Source organism: Mustelus asterias, chromosome 9 (genome assembly GCF_964213995.1).
Source record: "Mustelus asterias chromosome 9, sMusAst1.hap1.1, whole genome shotgun sequence".
In the NCBI taxonomy this organism is placed as follows: Eukaryota; Metazoa; Chordata; class Chondrichthyes; order Carcharhiniformes; family Triakidae; genus Mustelus; species Mustelus asterias.
Genome location: NC_135809.1, coordinates 47,132,017 through 47,152,850, shown reverse-complemented (window position 1 = coordinate 47,152,850; position 20,834 = coordinate 47,132,017). Strand labels below are relative to the sequence as shown.

General features: G+C 42.4%; 1 protein-coding gene across 1 annotated transcript in view; it reads right to left on the bottom strand.

Annotated features, from left to right (window-relative positions):
- LOC144498672 (uncharacterized) overlaps window positions 1–2,481 on the bottom strand; it is an 89,912-nt gene extending 87,431 nt beyond the window's left edge. The window contains exon 1 of the mRNA XM_078220133.1: window positions 2,400–2,481. The gene's annotated coding sequence lies outside the window, so the exon portion shown is untranslated. The remainder of the gene's footprint in view (window positions 1–2,399) is intronic.
- Window positions 2,482–20,834: the final 18,353 nt, after the last annotated feature.

Genomic DNA, 20,834 nt, shown 5'->3' with positions numbered 1-20,834 from the left:
GTCCCACGCTCCTGATCTACAGACACCGGTGTGGAGGGGGGTGGGGAAGGCGGAGGACCTCTTCATGAACCTGCTCTTGGGCCTGGCTAAATTTGCCTTAAACAGGTCCAGGCAGCGGGTGACAGAGGAGGGTCATCCGACCCAACTGTCTGCCCTATACTGCGGCTACATTCGCAGCCAGTGTCCCTGGAGAGGAAGTATGCAGTGTCCGAGGACATTGTTGAGGCTTTCCATGCCCGCTGGGCAGCACTGGGATTGGGGTGCGTCATCAACCCCTTTAATCACATTTTAGTTTGATGTTTTAAGTTTCCCATCTACTTTGTCTATTGTTTCGGGCACTGCCCCTTTTGATTTGTCCCTCAATTAATTTGATTTGGTTTAATTGTTTTGCCAAAAAAATTGACAACCTAGGGCCAATCCTATTGTGGGAAATATTGATATGTCATACAAGTATTAAAAAAAAAAGGGCAGTGGGACAAAAAGGAGTGAGCAACTGCCCCAGCTCTTAGCTCAAAGCCCCATCTGGATAGCAAAGGTACCAAAGAAGAATCAACAGAGAAGGCCCTTCCCAGATGTTCCAGAAGACACAAAACCTGGTTGCAATTTAGAGTGTAACTAAATTCTTTTGTTTTGTTAATGAATGGGAATTGTATTTATTGGAACAGGATACCATTAAAATCTTGTTTTATTCGGTATGTTAATAGTTTAGTAAGGTTATTCACTGTTAGATAAATACATTGTTACGAGTTGATTTTAGAGTGCGTCAGATATTTTTGTATTTCATCATTGTTAAAGAAGTTGCTGAAGCACAGGTCACACTACATGTTACAGATTATGAGACGAAACCCTTTTGGGATTTTGGTGTTAGTTCGGGGGGGGGGGGGGGTAGAGGGGGAAATCAACCTCCCCGCTTTATAATAGTTGAAATAAAATAGTATAAATGGTATAATCTAAACCCAACCAAAGCACCAATTCCAGTCTTAAACAATTACATACAAGCGTGATGTGTCCCGTCCCCCCCATCATATCCCTATGAAAAAAGTGTGCAACATGGACATGCTCTCCTCAATCATACTTCATCCAAGCCAATAAACTCCCACCAGATACCTGAGATTATTAAAGTTTGCATACTGATTTGGATAAATATTGGCATGATGCAGGCAAACAGGTTTCTTAAACGAGTATTTTCTGAACCCTGGAGAGATTTTATGTACTTAAGTTTAAATGGACCCAAGAAAGAACTGTTTCAACATTCGGATGATGGAAAGGATAATCGATGTAACTGAAATAACATTAAATCACCACAAAGAGAATGTTGCTTGGTGTGCACCATCACATTCTAGTTTTCGAAGATGGGCATCGCTGTGTGACATTTTAAAATGAACCTCAATGCAATTAAGATAATTCAGTAGAAGGCAGCTGAAACAACAATGGGATAGGTAAACAATATGGTCAGAGTGCAGCCAAAATCCTGAATTTAAAAAAAAATCGATGTGTCATAAAGGACTGGTGAGATACAAGACTGGCAAAACCATGGCAACGGCTGTGCAGCTGCTGGTTCGAGGATGGGCTCGAAGAGAAGTAAAAGTGAATTCCTGACTGGGAGGGGGGGCTCTCCTTATGTAGTGTCTGGACATCCCTTTGATGACCTTCCCATTCCGAGCATTTTCAATGGGATTGTGATTAAAAGTTCAATTCATTTCATGGTTTTCTTTTGAGAAAAAAAGCAGGGTATCCTGAACGTTATCTACGATTGTTCCATCCAAACCTGCATTTCCATCGCGCATTGTTTTTTTTTGGAAGAGGTTTTGGTTTATAGGAATGTCTCTTCCCCCCACTCCCACCCCCCCCCCCCCCCCCGCGAAGGATAAGAAATGTGGCACTTCTCAGGGCTCTCACCCTCAGGTAGTTGAAGAATTAAATAAAGCCCGTACCTGTCTGTCTGGCTTTCACAAATTTTAATCTTTCACACACTGTGGGTGCACTCAAATTACAAAAAAAAAGTGGCAAAGTATTCACCATCTGACTGACGATTGTACTTCCAACTGTGTCCGGATTCCTGATACGTTGCATATCTTTTTTTTGAAAAAAACGGTTAAAAATATAGGTATGGAGGGGGGGGGCGATTCTGAAGAAAACGCCACTAAAACGCCCCAGAGTTTAAAGGGAACCCCCGTAAAGGAGAAACCAGCCCAGTTGGGCGGGAATGGGGCACACAGTCCGTCCTGGGTGCTGTTGGAACAAAAATCTCACCGTGGGGAGGGTGGTAGCGGGTGTGATTTATTCTCAATGAGAAAGGGCACAAAGGCTGCAAAAGGTTCAGCCGGCGGCGGCTCTCGAGGCGAAACGAGGGATTTGAAAGCGTGCGGGAGGCGACAATAACAAGGAAAAGTACTCACGTCAAAGGCTGCGAGGGCGGTAGAGAGGTGAACGCACAGAGGCAGCGGGATTTTCCCTCCCCCCTCCCTCCAGGAGAGCCGGAACTCCGCGCGACTCGCTCTCAACACAAACTAACAACTGCAGCTGGCCGCCCGTGCGCCTGCGCGCCCGCCGCGGGAACGCCCGGCCATTGTGACGTCACACTCGCCCTCCCCTCCCTCCCTCCGTGGCAACGACAGCTGCTGCAGCCCGGCGCGTGCGCGCCAGCCCCTCCCCTCCTACCCCCACGCGCCAGAGTTCGCAACCTTTCCTCGAAGAAAGAGTCAACTCCAGCTTTCCTGCAGCCAGAGCTTTTTTTTAATTTAGGATTTGTGGAGTTAGTTGACACCCCCCCCCCCCGCTTCCTTTCCAATCATTTAGGGTCCTGGACCCAAAACTCCAGAATTTACTCAAATCCCAGAATTTCTATGAAATTCTAACTTACATGAGGAAAGCCAGGCCAGACTCCCAACAATTTCTATTTGAGCATAAATGTGTGGATAGGATGCTTCACCCCAAAATTTCACTCCAAAATTTATTTAATAACTGTTTAAATATAACTCTAACAAATGATGCAGCTTAACTATTATCAGTCGAACAATATTTAAAAATGAAAGAACAACTTCAATTTCTAGCCTCTGTCCGCTTCACTTCCAAATAAGCAACATTTCTGTTACAGACTTAAAATTCCACTTTGAATACAGTTAGCACCCATAAACGATTTGATTTATTATTAATATATGTATTAATATACAGTGAAAAGCATTGTTTCTTGCACCACTATACAGGCAAAGCATACCGTACATAGAGAAGGAAAGGAGAGAATGCAGAATGTAGTATTACAGTCATAGCTAGGGTGTTGAGAAAGATCAACTTAATATGAGGTAGGTCCATTCAAAAGTCCGATGGCAACAGGGAAGAAGCAACCCTCCAAATATCAGCATATGCTGCACAAAAGCAAAGCTCAGGCAGCATCCCTAGAGAGAGAAGATAACGAGTTAACGGTTGCAGTCCAAACTCTTCTTGAAGTTTATCATTGTTGTAGCTCAACTGAAGAAGAGTCATCTATTGGACTCCACACATTAACTTGTTTTCTCTCTCCACAGATGCTGCCAGACTTACTGAGTATTTTCCCCCACCCTAACATTTTCTGTTCTTTGTTTTGAGATTTCCAGCATCCGCAGTACTTTGCTTTTATTTTACAAACCCTCCACAAGAGAGTCTCTCTCTTTCTCTCTATATATACATATATATATATAATATATACACACAGCCATCCCACCCCAGCATTTTCTGATCTTTGCTTCAGATTTCCAGCGTCCACTGTGTTTTGTTTTATTTATTAGTGTCACAAGTAGGCTTACATTAACACTGCAATGAACTTATTGTGAAATTCCCATTGTCACCACACTCTGGTGCCTGTTCGGGTACACTGAGGGAGAATTTAGCCAATGCACCTAAGCAACACATCTTTTGGACTGTGGGAGGAAATCAGAGCACCCAGAGGAAACCTATGCAGTCCCTGGTGCTGTGAGACTGCAGTGCTAACCACTGTGCCACTTTTGCTTTTACTTTACAAACACTCCACAAGAGAGTCTCTCTCCACAGCCATCTCACACATAGTGAATGCCTCTATATGGACACTGCTGGAGACAGCAACCAAAGAAGGAGAGAGAGAGCAAAAAATATCATAGGGGCATGAAAAACATTTTTTCCACTTTGTTTACTGCCTCCTTTACAAAAAATAGAATTGCCTTTCACAAATACTAGATCCTTCAAAGCACTCCACAGCCAACTGTAGCAACTGCTGTTGTAATGTAGAAAATTCAGCAGATCTGCCTGCTCGAGTGGATGTAAAAAGTCCTATGGCATTATTTCGAAGAAGAGCAGGGGAGTTCACCGTGGTGTCCTGCCTAATATTTATCCCTCCATCAACATTACAGAAACAGATTATCTGGTGATTATTACATTTCTGTGCGTGGGTGTTGGTTGCATGCATGTTGACTGTCATGCTTCCTACTTCTCTTAGGCAGTGCCTCAAAGATCAAGTGTAACATCAAGCCCAAGATGGGTGCAATGCCTCTTCTTGTCAGCTTTGATCTTGTTTGTTTCTCTTGAGGGGCCATGAATTGGATTCAATTTGAATTTGGTTTTTGGAGCAAGCAAGGAGATGGAGTTGGGTCCGCCTGGCTTTGTAACTTTAAGAATGGAATAAAAAGCTTAAAAAAGACTTGTGTCCACTTTGTTTCAATGGATTTTGATGTGGCTAATAAGTCTAATGTGCAATCTGCAGATTCTGCCACATGTGGGGAAAGTGATGCATGAAGGGTTTTGAGTGATTGGTGCTGGCAATAAATGCTGGCGTAGCCAATGAAGTAAGAAGTTTAACAACACCAGGTAGCCAATGAAGCCCATAGCCCATGCACGAATTTTTAAAAATGTTGCCCTCATTTTGTGTTTCCTACATTACAACAATGACAAGAAGAGTCAGATGATGCTGGAAAAACTCAGCAGGTCTGGCAGTATCTGGAAGGAGAGAGAAATAGAGCTAATGTATTGAGTCCTTTGGTTCTTCATCTGAATGATAAAGAGTCAAAGGACTCAAAATGTCTGCTTTAACTCTACATTCTCTCCTTACAGATGCTGTCACATCTGCTGAGTTTTACCAGCATCCTCGGTATTTTGCTTGTTCAAGAAGAGTCCTAAAGGCTTGAAACACTGGACCCGAATTTACCATCAAGTTGTGGCTGTTTTCGGGTGCAAAAACTTGGTAAAATCGGGCATGAGGCCGAGTAGCACAATCTGCGCCTGCCTCCGTGCTGGTTCCCCCTTTACCAATGCCTGAAAATGGCTGTGATCAGGACCGCGACCGAAACAGGTGCAACGGCCATTTAAATGCATTTGCATTTGCATGCATTTAAATTGACTTAATTGCTGCACGCCCAACCTTACCAGCACTTCCCCCTTTACCACCATGTTCATCCATCCAGAATCGACGTGAAACAGGCATGCTCCACAAAAGTCCGATTCGGGCTCTCCAGTTAATGAGGGAGGTAAGTGCTGAGCGTCCGACGGCTCTCTGTTTGAGATCAGTGGTGGGGGAGGGGGGAGGTGGGTCCGATGGCTCTCTGCTTCAGATCGATGGGAGAGTGGGGAGGGGAAGATGGGCTTGATGGCTCTCTGCTTGAGATCAGTGAGGGGGGAGGGGGAGTCTGCTGCCCTTCTGCCTGAGATCAGTGAGTAGGAAAGGGTGTCCGCTGCCACTCTGCCTTAGATCAGTGGGGGGAAGGGGGATCCGCTGCCACTCTGCCTGAGATCAGTGAGGGGGAAGGGGGGTCTGCCGCCACTTTGCCTTAGATCAGTGAGGGGGAAGGGGGGAGATGCCCGCGATAGGTCTGGGTGGCAGAGTGGGTGGAGTATAAGGGGGTCAGTATTTTTTGGAGAGTGGGGCAATGTCTGTGGGGGCCAGGGGGAGGCATTATCCGGTCCGGGAGCGATGTGGCAGGGGAGCTGCATTCTATCATTTTTTTTGCGCATGCACAGTTGGAGGCGCCGATCGGAGCCACAGAATTTCGGGCATGTTAAGCTCCACCCACAGGCTTCTGCAGCGCGATTTGGAATCGCTGATATTTTTGCAGGCAGAGTGCGTATGGGGGCACCTGAAAATGATTCTAAAAGTCGGATCTGAAACACTCCCAGTTTCAAGTCCGCACAGCACTTAGAATCAAAATGGTAAAATAGAGCCCATTGACTTTGTTTCACTCTCCACAGATGCTGCCAGACCTGCTGAGTTTATCCAGCATTTTTCTGTTTTTATTTCAGATTTCCAGCATCCGCAATATTATGCTTTACTTCAAAAGTACTTAATTGGCCGTAAAGCAATTTAATGTGTCTGGTGGCCGTGAAAAATGCTGCATAAATTTCAACTGTTGCCAGCAGCACCAGCTGTGCAGGAGAGTCTGGGCCCCAAACACACATCCATTGTTTTCACAGAGCAGATGTTGATTTCTTTGTAGTGGAAGGTGGGGAGTGGAAAATACGAAGGGTCCCTCCCCATCACTGGCTATACTGCACATATGGTAGCAACACTCAAATCCACCTCTCCACCATCTCCCTCAACCCGTGAATGGCTTCTGTGTTGTCATGCAATTTCCTCCCATTTAAACATTAGGAAGGGCTCAGCCATTACATTAGGTACCCACCACAATCTGAGAAATACCCACAAACTTTATCAAATCTTTATATACATGAGGTTACTTTGTTTCAAGAGAAACATTAATAGGATTTCTGCAGAATTGATATTGGAGTAGTGCCAAATAATGGTGGATAAAATATATCATTATCGGTTTCCTCAGCGATAATCCCTTTATAGAATGTCAGATAAGCCTGAAAACAGCAATCAAACATCATGTATAATCATCAGCATTTCATATAAAGAAAATTAATAAAACTATCATCATTACCTTGGGAAAACAACCACCACTGGCGTAACTGAGGTTTCTCAGATTGTAAATGTGTGATACTTGTAATGGAGAGTATATAACAGTATTATGATCAATCTATAACAATGGGAAGTCTGTCATCATTTCCTGGCATATCAACAGTACTTGGAAACCATGTGATCCCAACTGCAGATACTGAGACACCAAATAAATATGTTATTTGAGATCAGAGGTAATGCAACGCCTGAGACTGAGATGGACCTATTCCCATTGCAACTGGATGTATTACAAAAGGACTTTGCAATGAGGCAAGTCAATCCATTGACACCTGCCTGAAAACTAAAAACATAAGTGGGCCATTAACCAACTTTCAACGCTGCAGTGGATAGGGAAGATAGAAGATCCATCTTGGAAGATGTCCCAGAAAGAAGATCTCATGCAGAACGGAGCTAATTATTCCACTACTTTGATGTGGAATTATCAAAGGCTGGATGAAATAGAACAGTAGTTTAGTTTACCAATCTGTTGTATTATTTGGCTCTCTATCACTTGGGCCTATTAGTCTTCATGGAATTGTATTCCTACAGACTGTAACGCTCCATTCTTCTAAACTTTCAGGCACTTTGCATTAATATGTCTATACGTTATTCTGTCTCTATGAAATCCCTGCCTGAATCAGAGCAGTGTTTTTGAGTTCTACAATCCTGTCTACCCCGATAACCTTTGATTCCCTTGCCTAACAAGAATCTAGCTCTGCCTTAAAAATATTCAATGACCCGCCTTCACTGCCTTCTGAGGCAGAGAGTTCCAAAGTCACACATCTTTTCTGAAGGAAAACATGTCTCCTCATTTCTGTCCTAAAAGGGCGACCCTTAACTTTAAAACAGTGCCCCCTCATTCTGGACTCACCCACAAGGGGAACCATCCTTTTCATATGCACCTTGTCAACATTATCTTATATACTCAAATCTATATTCCTTCACAGTGTGAGGCCAACATCACTATGGTGGAACCTGTCATTGAAGCCAAGCACCCTCATTACAAGAGAGAGATCTAAGGGAGAAAACTCTGAATGCATTAAGAGCCGCTCGAAGTAAAATCCAACAGAGAGCTAGGCGGTGCATCAATGACTACTGGTTAAAACTCAGCCAGAATTCCTGATGTGCTTTAATACAGAGAATGTCAGGGACATGTATGAAATGATTCAAAAGGAAACAAGTCCATCAGCAAAGAAAATGGCTCTGCCAAAACAAAGGTAAGGGTGGTTACTGCAATCACAATAAACAGTTGGAGAGATGGGTAGAACACTACCTTGAGTTGAATTCTAGGGAGAACACTGTCACTGAGGAAACTCTGGACACAATCAAAAGCCTTCCTGACATGGAAGAGCTGAATATCAAAGCTGCAGTGGAGGAAATTAGCAAAGTTATTGCTTTGCTTTGCTTGGTGTGGGCAAAGCTCCAGGTCCTGGTATTTACTGCCTGAACTCATTAAGTATGGAGAAATGGCACTTCTGCAACATATGCACAAACTTCTCTGCTCTGTTGGAGGGAGGGAGGGAGGGAGGGAGGGAGGGAGGGAGGGAGGGAGGGAGGGAGGGGGCATTGCCACAGGATATGCATGATGGAAAGATTGTGACAAGATTGTACAAGAGCAAGGGCGGCCACAGCAATTGTAACAACATTCCAGGCATCTCCCACTAGGTGTTGTGGGAAAGGTATTTGTGCATGTTGCCCCTGTCTGATTGCAGATCCTGACTGAACACATCTACGCTGAATCCCAGCATTGTTGCAGAACTGGAAGATCTACGATTGACACGATCTTCTTGGTCTGGCAACTGCAGAGAAGAGAAGAAAGGAGAGTGAGGCAGTTTATTTAAGTTACTGAAGAGAATAGACTGCCCACCAAAGCTGTTCATAGAATCATAGATAGAATCACAGAATTATAAAGCACAGAAGAGGCTTTGGCTCATTGAGTCCTCACCGACACATCAATATCTTCCCCTCAAGTGAAGTCAGTTCCTCTTCAATTCTTCTCAGATTCTCCTCCATTGGTCACCTGAACTCCTGAACACCTGAACCCATCTGCCAGCTCTTGGCCCATAGCCCTCAATGTTATGATGTGTCAAGTGCTCATCCAGATACTTTTTAAAGGATGTGAGGCAATCCGCCTCCACCACCCTCCCAGGCAGTACATTCCAGACCGTCACCACTCTCTGGGTAAAAACGTTTTTCCTTACATCCCCCCAAACCTCTGCCCCTCACCTTGAACCTATGTTCCCTTGTGACTGACCCTTCAATTTAGAGGAATAGCTGCTCCTTATCTAAAGTAGCAATACTCCGACAAAATTAGGAAAGTGAAATAATATGGAGAAATTTGACTGCACAATATCCCCAGGTTTGGACTGAACACAAACAAGATTGTGGAAATTTATATGTCCCTCCAATAACAATTCGTGGGAAAGTTCATCCTCCACATAGGCAATATCCTCTCAAACCAGAAGCAATGGAGGCAGTTAAAAGCATCATTGCAGGTAGTAACCAAAATCTCTTCTGAGACTAATTCACCTGCTTGACCAATAAGGAAGCCAGATGGCAGTTATCGATTAATATCGATTATACAGCACTGAATCACTACGTGACTCGAGAGCATCCCATTGTGGCGAATCCTGCTTGCATCTTGAACGCAATTAAATAGAGCAGACGATATTTACAGTACTAGACATAGCTAATGGATTTTGGTCAATTCCTGTAGCTGAGGAATACCAGTATAAGTTTGCATTGAGAGTTAGGAATCAGCAGTACACTTGAACCTGTCTGCCACAAGGATTTCATAACACTCCATCGATTTTTCAAAAATACATGGCACAGATAATAGAACCCTTAGAATGTGCACAAACCACCATTTTGCAATATGTGGACAACATTTTGATAGTATCAGACAGTTCAATAACACATTGCTAAGCCGTACACAGAGTGATTCAAGCAATTCAGGAAATAGGTCTCAAGCTAAATCCTAGCAAAGCTTAGTTGGGACAGGAACAGGTGACATACCTAGGACATGTTATATCCCAAGATAATAAAGGGATTCCAGAAGATCGAAAGAAAGCTATGCTAAACATGCAAAGACCACTTACCGTAGAACAAGTAAGACAAGTGTTAGAGCTTTTTAACTATTGCAGGCATTTTGTGGAAGATTATCCAGTGTTTGCAAAACCTTTACAGGATTTGATTAAAGGAGGAAGGACTAGCAGTGAAAGAATAGAATGGGGAGAGAAAGAAGCACAGGCTTTTCCCAATTTAAAGCAAGCTATGGTAAAAGCACCTGCATTAGGATTATCAGACCTCGCGAAACCATTTCACATTTTTTGTCAGGAAAATTATGGAATGCAAGCCATAGTGGTAACCCAAAAACATGGAGACAGCTGAAGACCACTGGGCTTCTACTCAACCCAACCAGATTCAGTTACTAGAGGTATGCATCGGTGTGTGAGAGCACTAGCCTGTGCCTCATGGGCAGTAAGCGTTTCAGTGCCATTCGCCTTGAATGGAAAAATATGTCTCCACAGTCCACACACAATTGTCCAACTTTTAGAAGCAGGGAGATTAAAAGGAGTTTCTGATGGAAGACATTCAAAATGGAAAGCAAATTTCTTACCAGGAGATAGACATGTAGAAATCAGCAGGGATGTAAAGAAAAATCCTGCAGGAGGATTGACAATATAAGGAACAGAATATGAATGTGTAGCTGAAGTGAATGAGGGAGGAAGTGAAGGTTTAGCAGAAGAACCACTCAAAGGTGATGGGGTGATTAACCTATATGTAGATGGGGCTAGAAAATATGTTAATGGAGAACCCCACACCGCATGGCCAGTGGTAGATGACGAAGGAACAGTGATTGCAGGAGAACAAATCCCAGGAAGTAATTCGGCACAAATAGCAGAGTTGTTAGCTTTAACTAAAGCTTCAGAATGGGGTACAGGAAAATGAGTTAGCATCTATACAGATAGTCAGTATGCTTTTGGGGTAATTCATGGCCATACAATAGCTTGGAACAGACGAGGTTTCATTACCTCAAGCGGTGGACATGTATTCCATAAAAATTTGATTAGAGATCTAATCCAAGCAGCCCGTAGTCCTTTAGAAACAACTGTAATCAAAGTACAGGCACATAAGAAAATTAAGAGTCAAGCCCAGATTGGAAACAGTCAAGCCGACAGGGCAGCAAAAGATTTGCTAGAACAAATTTCGAAGGGAACACAAACAGCAGGTGTGCCAACATTACAAGTTAGTGATAATACAGACATTGATGTGAGGCAAGTACAATTAAAAGTGTCAGAGGAAGAGAAGAAGAAGTGGGAAAAACGAGTGGGGCAAAAAGGTCAAGATGGCATATGGAGGAGAAAAGGGAAAATAATAGCATCAGAAGCAGTACAGCAAACTTTGTTAAAAGTGGACCATGGATGAGCCCACACATGCAGAGGTAAGATGGTCAATTTAATTGGAAATTGTTGGTGCTGCAAAGGAATGGGGGAAATTGTAGTGAAATTCTGTCAAAGATGTTTGCAGTGTGCCCCGGTAGAACGAGTCGTCATTGCAAGGTTAAAATGGGGAACCAGCCGAGACCCAAAGGACCATGAGAATATCTGCAGATGGATTTCACAGGACCACTACCTAGGATAAAAGGGGAGGCCTATTGTTTCGTCATTATTGATCAGTTTACTTGATGGGTTGAAGCTTTCCCATGTAAAAATGCCACAGCCAAAATTGTAGCTTTGATATTGGCGAATGAGATAATACCGAGGTAGAGAATGCCTCTTCAGTTCGACTCAGACCAGGGAATTCATTTAACAAGAAGTGTTTTAAGAGAAGTTTGTCGAATGTTGGGGATAAAACAAAGCTTTCACATACCATATTATCCACAGAGCTTAGGAATGGTAGAACAAATGAACTGAACATTGAAGAATAGTTTAGCCAAAGCCATTTTAGAAGAAGGAAACAATTGATTACAGGCTTTGCCTGCAATATTATTGCGAGAGAGAGCCACTCCATCCCGAGGAACAGGATGAACTCCTTTTGAACTGATGATTGGTAGGACAATGCACCTCCCGGAAGATGTAATAACAGGGGAGGAGAACTTGAAGTTGGCAGAGAATTAGTGTTTCAGTGTATGAGAGATTTAGTAGACTGTTTACATTCTCTCAAAAGGCAAGTGATCCTTCAACAGCAGCATAGAGATTGAATAAAATTGGCAGAGGAAAACACTCCTACATGACCTAAACCAGGGGATAAGGTAATGGTGAAACTCTTGACAGATAAAGGGTTAGGGGTCCAATGGGAAGGGTCTTTTAGTGTATTTGTCACTGGACTAACATGCGCCCTAACTGATGAGAAGTACAGTCCGCAATGGTGACACCGGACACACCTGCAACCATACCCTAATGAGCACTCCAGCAATAACGAAATTGTCCCAGAGGGTGGATAATCTTGTAGAACAGAGGATCATTATGGCTTTTGTAGCCACACTACTGATAATAGGGTTAATTTGGTTTTGCAGACGAGTTATTAGATTAGGCCAGATTATGGCACTGGGAAATCAGGGTAATATTAGAGTTGAAGAAAGAGAAATGATTTAGTTAATGTAATACTAACTCAAGTGCCTCAGGGCACTTTGTTTGTGTTTACAGAATTTGTATGAAGCTATCTGGAGAACTGCAGTCAACAGAACATAAAAATCAACAATCAAATCCCAAGACGGATTGTCAAGGCCAAGACTTGAAATTTAAGGTGGCATAATGGTGGCGCGGTTCTGTAAATTAATTTTTATCTTCTTTAATATTGACCATCAGCTGGGAGATATAAAAGATAATATTGAGATCATCAGTTGATAATTATCAAAATGATTGCAAACTTTTTCTGTTCTCTTGATGTTGAATTTATTATGTTTAACACAGACAGTCCATCCGGAACTGCATACTATAATACTTATCTGTATATGGCATACAATTATGCTAGAACAGCCAATATGTTCCTATACATGTGGAGGGAGGGATACCTCTCCATCCAGTGCCTCTATCACGGTCAGATTTAATTGTATGGAATCAGCTTACTCAGCCTTTTAGAGATCATAAGGCAGTAGCTTTGGGTCTTCCTAGAGATTGTGATAGAGTAGAGCTTTATAGAAATAGATCTTGTACAGGTAGGCCAGGTCACATGAATAGGAATTCACCTGTTTTTAACACATCCACTCCAGCACCCAGCCTTATTTTGAATGAAGCAGAATCGAAACCAAAAGGGATATTGTGGGCCCTATTTTACCATTTTGATTCTAAATGCTGGGCGGACTTGAAACTGGGAGTGTTTCAGATCTGACTTTTAGACCATTTCTCAGGCACCCACCATGCACACTCTGCCTGTAAAAATATCAGTGATTCCAAATGGCGCTGCACAAGCCTGTGGGTGGGACTTAACACACCCAAAATCCTGCAGCTCCAATTGGCGCCTCCAACTGCGCATGGCAGGAAAAAAAAGATAGAATGCGGCTCCCCTGCCACATCGCTTCTGGGCCGGATAATGCCTCCACCTGTTCCCCACAGACATTGCCCCAAACCCCCAACATTACTGATCCCTTTATACCCCACCCCCTCCACCATCCAGACTGATTGCGGGCCCCTCCCCACCGATCACAGGCAGAGTGGCAGCGGACCCCCTTCTCCCTCACTGGTCATTCTTTTAATTCAATTATTTTTAAATTCATTCGTGGGACATGGGCATCACTGGCTGGGCCAGCATTTATTGCCCATCCCTAGTTGCCCTTGAGAAGGTGGTGGGCTGCCTGCATGAACAACTGGCTTGCTAGGCCATTTCAGAGAGCAGTTGAAAGTCAACCACATTGCCGTGGCTCTGGAGTCACATGTAGGCCAGACAAGGTAAGGAAGGCAGATTTCCTTCTCTAAAGGACTTTAGTGAACCAGATGAGTTTTTCTGACAATTGACAATGGATTCATGGTCATCAGTAGATTCTTAATTCCAGATTTTTATTATTATATTCAAATTCCACCATCTGCTGTGGTGGGATTCGAACCCGGGTCCCCAGAACATTAGCTGAGTTTCTGGATTAATAGTCAAGCGATAATACCACTAGGCCATCGGTTAGCATTAGGCGTCATCTTAGCTGCTAAGGGTGGAACATGTGCTTTGATTGGATCAAAGTGTTGCACATACATACCTGACAGTTCAGAGAACCATAACCAATTTGGTCATATACATTCGAAAGGAGGTCAAGAAGCTTAAAAAACCAACATCCTTTTCTTTGTGGAACTGGGCAACTGGCTGGATGAGTTCTCGAGGATCAAACATAATGCAAGGGATAGTGTTCTTCTTCATTGTTATCTTAACGTTCATTGTAATTGTACAAATGTTTAAATGCTGTTGTTCTTTGGCAGCAAAATCCATAGCGGGTGCAGCATCAGTCCATCTTGTCCGGATAGTGAATAAATTCTATCCATGAAATATGATTAAGTGCTCTAAACATTCTTTCCAGCTGAAACTTTAACTGATAAATCTTGCATATTTCCAAGGTTCAATTATTCTCTCGAAATATGGCTTCACCCTGATGCCTAGCAGTAAATTGCTTTTGGCTAATGCGAACAATATTACTTAAAATCAATAATAATACATTAAAAATATCAACATATGTGTTTTACAATCATAATCACTCGTTTGAATCAATTACTGTATCTCATATGTATAAATTGCTTCTTGTTAGCATGTTCCACCATCAATCCAGGTGGACAAAGAGATGTCTTTATTCCCAAAAAACTCCTCCAGCATATGAGATTATGTACTGTCAGACATCTATCTGATGACATACAGGAGATATTACTTTTCCTTGTGATTTTTAGCATTAATGGCTATTATGATTTTAATGCAGTATTAGTAATGATAATCAAGGTAAAGAAGAAAGGGCTCAAGGAGCCAAGCACTTTTTAGAACATTAGATACATTTCATTTACTGGCCTAGTATTGGGCTAGCCAATGGCCAGAAGGAGGGAATTGTAAGTGGAACACCTAAATGGTTGGTAAAAATTTTAAACCATTAGACATTAAGGCACTGACAGAACTAGCAGCATTCAGTTAAATTACTTTTAAAATAAGTTTATGAACTAACAAGAAGCAATTTACACATATGAGATGCAATAATTGATTCAAACGAATGATTATGATTGTAAAACATATATGCTGATATTTTGAATGTATTATTATTATTTTAAGTAATATTGTTCGCTTTAGCCAAAAGCAATTTACTGCTAGGCATCAGGGTGAAGCCATATTTCAAGAGAATAATTGAACCTTGGAAATATGCAAGATTTATCAGTTAAAATTTCAGCTGGAAAGAATGTTTAGAGCACTTAATCATATTTCATGGATAGAATTTATTCACTATCCGGACAAGATGAATTGGTGCCCAGACATCGTGTCACAAGTTAGCCTGGTTAGACAGTAAACTTTAAGGGAACCCATGAGAATGTTTATTTGAACTCTGGGCAGGGCATCTTAGCCTACTAGGCAGACAAGACAGGAATTAGCTTCCGGATTTCACGGACTAATAAAGTACTATTATGCTGTGGAGTGGAATGTGATTGGCTAAAGTATTTGACAGGTATTATTGTTGATTTATGTATATTGAAGATGATTGATTTAAAGATACTGAAAGGAAGGAATGATTGATTAAAAAAACCTATAATTGATCTATTTTGAATTGTATACATCTGACCCTTTGATGGTCTCCTGGCAGCTGCTGCTGCTTTAAATAAAGTTAGGTCTTTATACAGAGATACCTGCCTCATGAGTCTTGTATTGTCTAAACTTTGGGCAGTAAGAACATAAGAACATAAGAAATAGGAGCAGGAGTAGGCCATCTAGCCCCTCGAGCCTGCCCCGCCATTCAGTAAGATCATGGCTGATCTGAAGTGGATCAGTTCCACTTACCCGCCTGATCCCTATAACCCCTAATTCCCTTACCAATCAGGAATCCATCTATCTGTGATTTAAACATATTCAGCGAGGTAGCCTCCACCACTTCAGTAGGCAGAGAATTCCAGAGATTCACCACCCTCTGAGAGAAGAAGTTCCTCCTCAACTCTGTCCTAAACTGACCCCCCTTTATTTTGAGGCTGTGCCCTCTAGTTCTAGTTTCCTTTCTAAGTGGAAAGAATCTCTCCATCTCTACCCTATCCAGCCCCTTCATTATCTTATAGGTCTCTATAAGATCCCCCCTCAGCCTTCTAAATTCCAACGAATACAAACCCAATCTGCTCAGTCTCTCCTCATAATCAACACCCCTCATCTCTGGTATCAACCTGGTGAACCTTCTCTGCACTCCCTTCAAGGCCAATATATCCTTCCGCAAATAAGGGGACCAATACTGCACACAGTATTCCAGCTGCGGCCTCACTACCGGCCACCTCGGTTACTCCACCAACACACCATTGTCCTCATTCTCTTATGTTGTGAAGTTGCATATGTAAAATGTGATGTTTGACAAAAGTAAATAGTGAAAAGAAATGCTGAAACAAAAAGGAGAAATCATATAGAACTGTCTCTTTAAAAAGAACAGGTGCATGGATTTTAAATTGCAGAAGCAGGTTTTCACAACATTGTACCAAAGCTTAGCAGTCAGTGTTCCAACCTAACCAAAACAGGCTTTTGAATTGGATCAGTGAATTTAAAGCAAGCATGCAGAGACACAGAACCAATGGAATTCAAATGTGAGGGTTGTTGACATCCTCAAGCCAGTCAGATTGCAGGAAGACAAGAGCAGGTAGCTGTCAGTGTATGCTTGCCATCTCTTAAATTGAAAGGGGGGTAGGCGAGGCTTTCATGTAAATCCTACAGTTTCATATACGTCATCATAAAATTACCATCTAAATAGAGAGACCAACTCAGAAAGTATTCCAGACGAGAATATCACTGAAGAAGGTTCATCCTTCCAAAAAGATGCCTGATTGAGAGTGACTGAATTCTGTAATGATTTATTTCATTATTCCTGAAGGAGTCTTGTAATATTTGAACAGCATTCTATTGGGCTTTGATTTAGTTTGTTAATTGTTTTAATAAGGTTGTCACCAGTTTAAAAATAAAGACCTGTTAGAAATTTGCCAAGAAACTTTAGAAAAACAGAGAAAGGTGACACTTGTGGAATTGGCAGACAGAATGGAATTGGGTTTAACCAGGGATAGTAAGAAAGCTGAACTTGTAAAGGAGTTAGTCAAGCATTTAGGAATAGCAGAGAAACAGTCAAACACAGTAGAGTTAGAAAGAATTAAATTGCAAATGAGACGATTGGAGGCAGAAGAAAGGGCAAAGGAGAGAGAAGAAAGGGCAAAAGAGAGAGAAGAAAAAGAAAGAGAGAGGAAGGCCATAGCAGAAGAAAGGGAAAAAGAGAGAGGGAGAAAAGGAAAAAGAGAAGGCCCTAGCAGAAGAAAATGAAAGGGAGAGGAAGGCCCTAGTACAAGAAAGGAAAAAGGAGAGAGAAGGGAAAAAGAGAGAGGTTGTTTGAGTTAGAAAAGAAAAAGTTGGAAATGGAAGAAAAAATACTTCAAATGGCAGGAGAAAGAGTATCAGATTGAAGTGATAATGAGCAGACACAGCATAGCCAACCGCCTGGTAAGGATAGATACAAATATGTCCAAATAATACCAAAATTTGATGGGAAGGACGGAAAAGCATTTTTCATATTCTTTGAGAAATTGGCTACGATGAAGTGGCTAGAGGATGTGTGGGTAATTTTTAAAAATTCATTCATGGACATGGGCGTCGTTGGCTGGCCAGCATTTATTGCCCATCCCTAGTTGCCCTTGAGAAGGTGGTAGTGAGCTGCCTTCTTGAATCGCTGCAGTCCATATTCTGTGGATTGACTCACAATGCCATTAGGGAGGGAATTCCAGGATTTTGACCCAGTGACTGTGAAGGAACGGCGATATATTTCCAAGTCAGGATGGTGAGTGGCTTGGAGGGGAACCTGCAGGTGGCGGTGCTCCCATATATCCGCTGCCCTTGTCTTTCTAGGTGGAAGTAGTCATGGGTTGGGAAGGTGCTGTCTAAGGATCTTTGGTGAATTGCTGCAGTGTATGTTGTAGATAGTACACAAGGCTGCTACTGAGCGTCGGTGCTCAAGGGATGGAATGTTTGTAGATGTGGTGTCAATCAAGCGGGCTGCTTTGTCCTGAATGGTGTTAAGCTTCTTGAGTGTTGCTGGAGCTGCACCCATCCAGACAAGTGGGAAGTATTCCATCACACTCCTGACTTTTTAAAGTTAAGTTTATTTATTAGTCACAAGTAAGGCTTACATTAACACTGCAATGAAGTTACTGTGAAATTCCCCTAGTCGCCACAGTTCAACACCTGTTCAGGTCAATGCACCTAACCAGCACGTCTTTCAGAATGTGGGAGGAAACTGGAGATTCCTCCCACATTCTTCTGCCTTGTAGATGGTGGATAGGCTTTGGGGAGTCAGGAGGTGGGTTACTCGTCGCAATATTCCTAGCCTCTGACCTGTTCTTGTAGCTACTGTGTTTATGTGGTGAGTCCAGTTGAGTTTCTGGTCAATGGTAACTCGAAGGATGTTGACAGTGGGGGATTCAGTGACGGTTACACCATTGAATGTCAAGGAGCGTTGGTTAGAGTGTCTCTTCTTAGTGATGGTCATTGCCTGGCATTTGTGTGGCGCAAATGTTACTTGCCACTTGTCAGCCCAAGCCTGGATATTGTCCAGATCTTGTTGCATTTGAACATGTGCTGCTTCAGTATCGCAGAGTCGCAAATGGTGCTGAATATTGTGCAATATCGGCGAACATCCCCACTTCTGACCTTATGATGGAGGGAAGGTCATTGATGAAGCAGCTGAAGATGGTTGGGTCTAGGACACTACCCTGAGGGACTCCTGCAGAGATGTCCCGGAGCTGAGATGACTGACCCTTCACAACCACAACCATCTTCCTATGTACCAGATGTGACTCCAACCAGCAGAGAGCTTGTCGCCTGATACCCATTGATTCCAGGTTCACTAAGGTGAGGATGATAGGCAGGGTTACTGAGGTGTTTGCAGCGTTGTCAGAGAAGTTGTCAGGAAAATATGAAGAAGTAAAGAAGGCTGTTTTGCGTGCTTACAAGTTGGTACCAGAAACATATAGACAGAGGTTCAGGAATGTACGAAAGGAACCAGGTCAGACCTATATCAAATTTGAGAGAGTGAAACAGAACAATTTCGATAGATGGATGAGAGCATTAAAGCTGGAAAAGACATATGAGGCCCTTAGAAATATAATTCCGTTGGAGGAGTTCAAAAACTCATTTCCAGACATGATAAGAACTCATATTGAGGAGCAGAGGGTTCAGTTTGCGAGAAGAGCTGCAGAAATGGCGGATTAATTTGCATTTGTGCATAAATTAAAATTTGGCTTCCGACAGCAATCTTATGCCATGAAGGATAGAGATTGGGGGAAGGGGAGATCCTTCCATGAAAATCCAAAGGTAGATAACACTGGAACCAATTTACCGCCTGTGAAAAAAGACACCCCAGAGGGTGGAAAAGAAGTGAAAGACCTCAGGTGTTTTAACTGCCATAAGATGGGACATATAAAGGCACAGTGTTGGTGGCTTAAGAAAGGCACTGAGGAAAAGGATGTGATAAAAGAGCTCAACTAGTTAAAGTAGTAAAAGAAATCTCGAAAGAAGTTGAGGAGATGAAGGAGAGTGCATAGCCGAGGCACAGGCTGGATGATAAAGTAGATCCCGATCTTTCCAAAGACTTTACCTGTGTGGGTAAGATTTACTCAGGTAGAACAGGGGAAGTAGGTAAAGAAGTGAAAATATTGAGAGATACGGGAGCTAGTATGTCTCTATTGGTAAGAGATGAAAATATTTGCACTCCTTCTGAAATACTGGCCGAAAGAAGGGTAATCTGTGGAACAAATGGAGGGAGGAGGAGTGTTCCCCTGTATAAAGTAAGACTAGAAAGTCCAATCCAGTCAGAGGAATTAATAATGGGAGTGATAGAAAACCTGGCTGTTTCAGAAATACAATTTATTCTGGGAAACGATATAGCTGGATCACAAGTGGGAGTGATGCCCACAGTAGTAGAAAAGTCAGAAAGAAACCAGGGAAAGAGGAATTAAAAGAAAAATGCCCTAGAAATGTGTCAGATGTGTGATGATAAAATCCCACAGCCATGAGTCAAAGCAGGAGAGCACAAAGGAAAGATGAAGGAGGTGAGGTTCAGTTAGTTGACACTATGTTTGATGAAGTGGTAAAAGAAAAACCTGAGCAGGTAAAGGATCAAACAGAGGCGTTTAATTCCAAAAGATTAAGTAGGGTAGGTGAATTAGCTAAACAGCATTTGAAGGTGACACAGCACCTAATGAAGCAAGAAGCTGATAAGAAATCTACAATTTGGATATTTTTCCCTGAGGATAAAGTATTGGTGCTCTCATAAAATTTAAGAGATCCTTTTAAAGCGAGATTTAGTGGTCCCTATAAAATTAGAAAAAAATTAAATGAGGTAAATTATCTGGTGAAAGTGCCAGATAGAAAAAAGATTCTTAATGTGTGTTATGTGAACACACTCAAGCAATATTATGACAGGAAGAGGGAACCGGAGAAACTGGTATTAGTTACGTACCCTCAGAGTGAGCCATCAAATCCCGAGGATGTGGATTTTGATGCGTCTCAAAACAAATTGGACAATGCAGAAGCCCTTGAAAACTGGAATCAGGTATTAAGTCATCTGTCCCAAGAACAGAGAACTGAACTGAAAGACCTGTTAAAGAGATATCAGGACGATGCTGCACTCTCATTCTATACCGAGAAACTCCTGCAGCAACAAACGGACAGAGAATCTGACATCTGTGAAGAGTTTTGTTTCACCATCATCATCTAGAAGGTCCAGGATGTTTCCATATCACCATCTATCAGC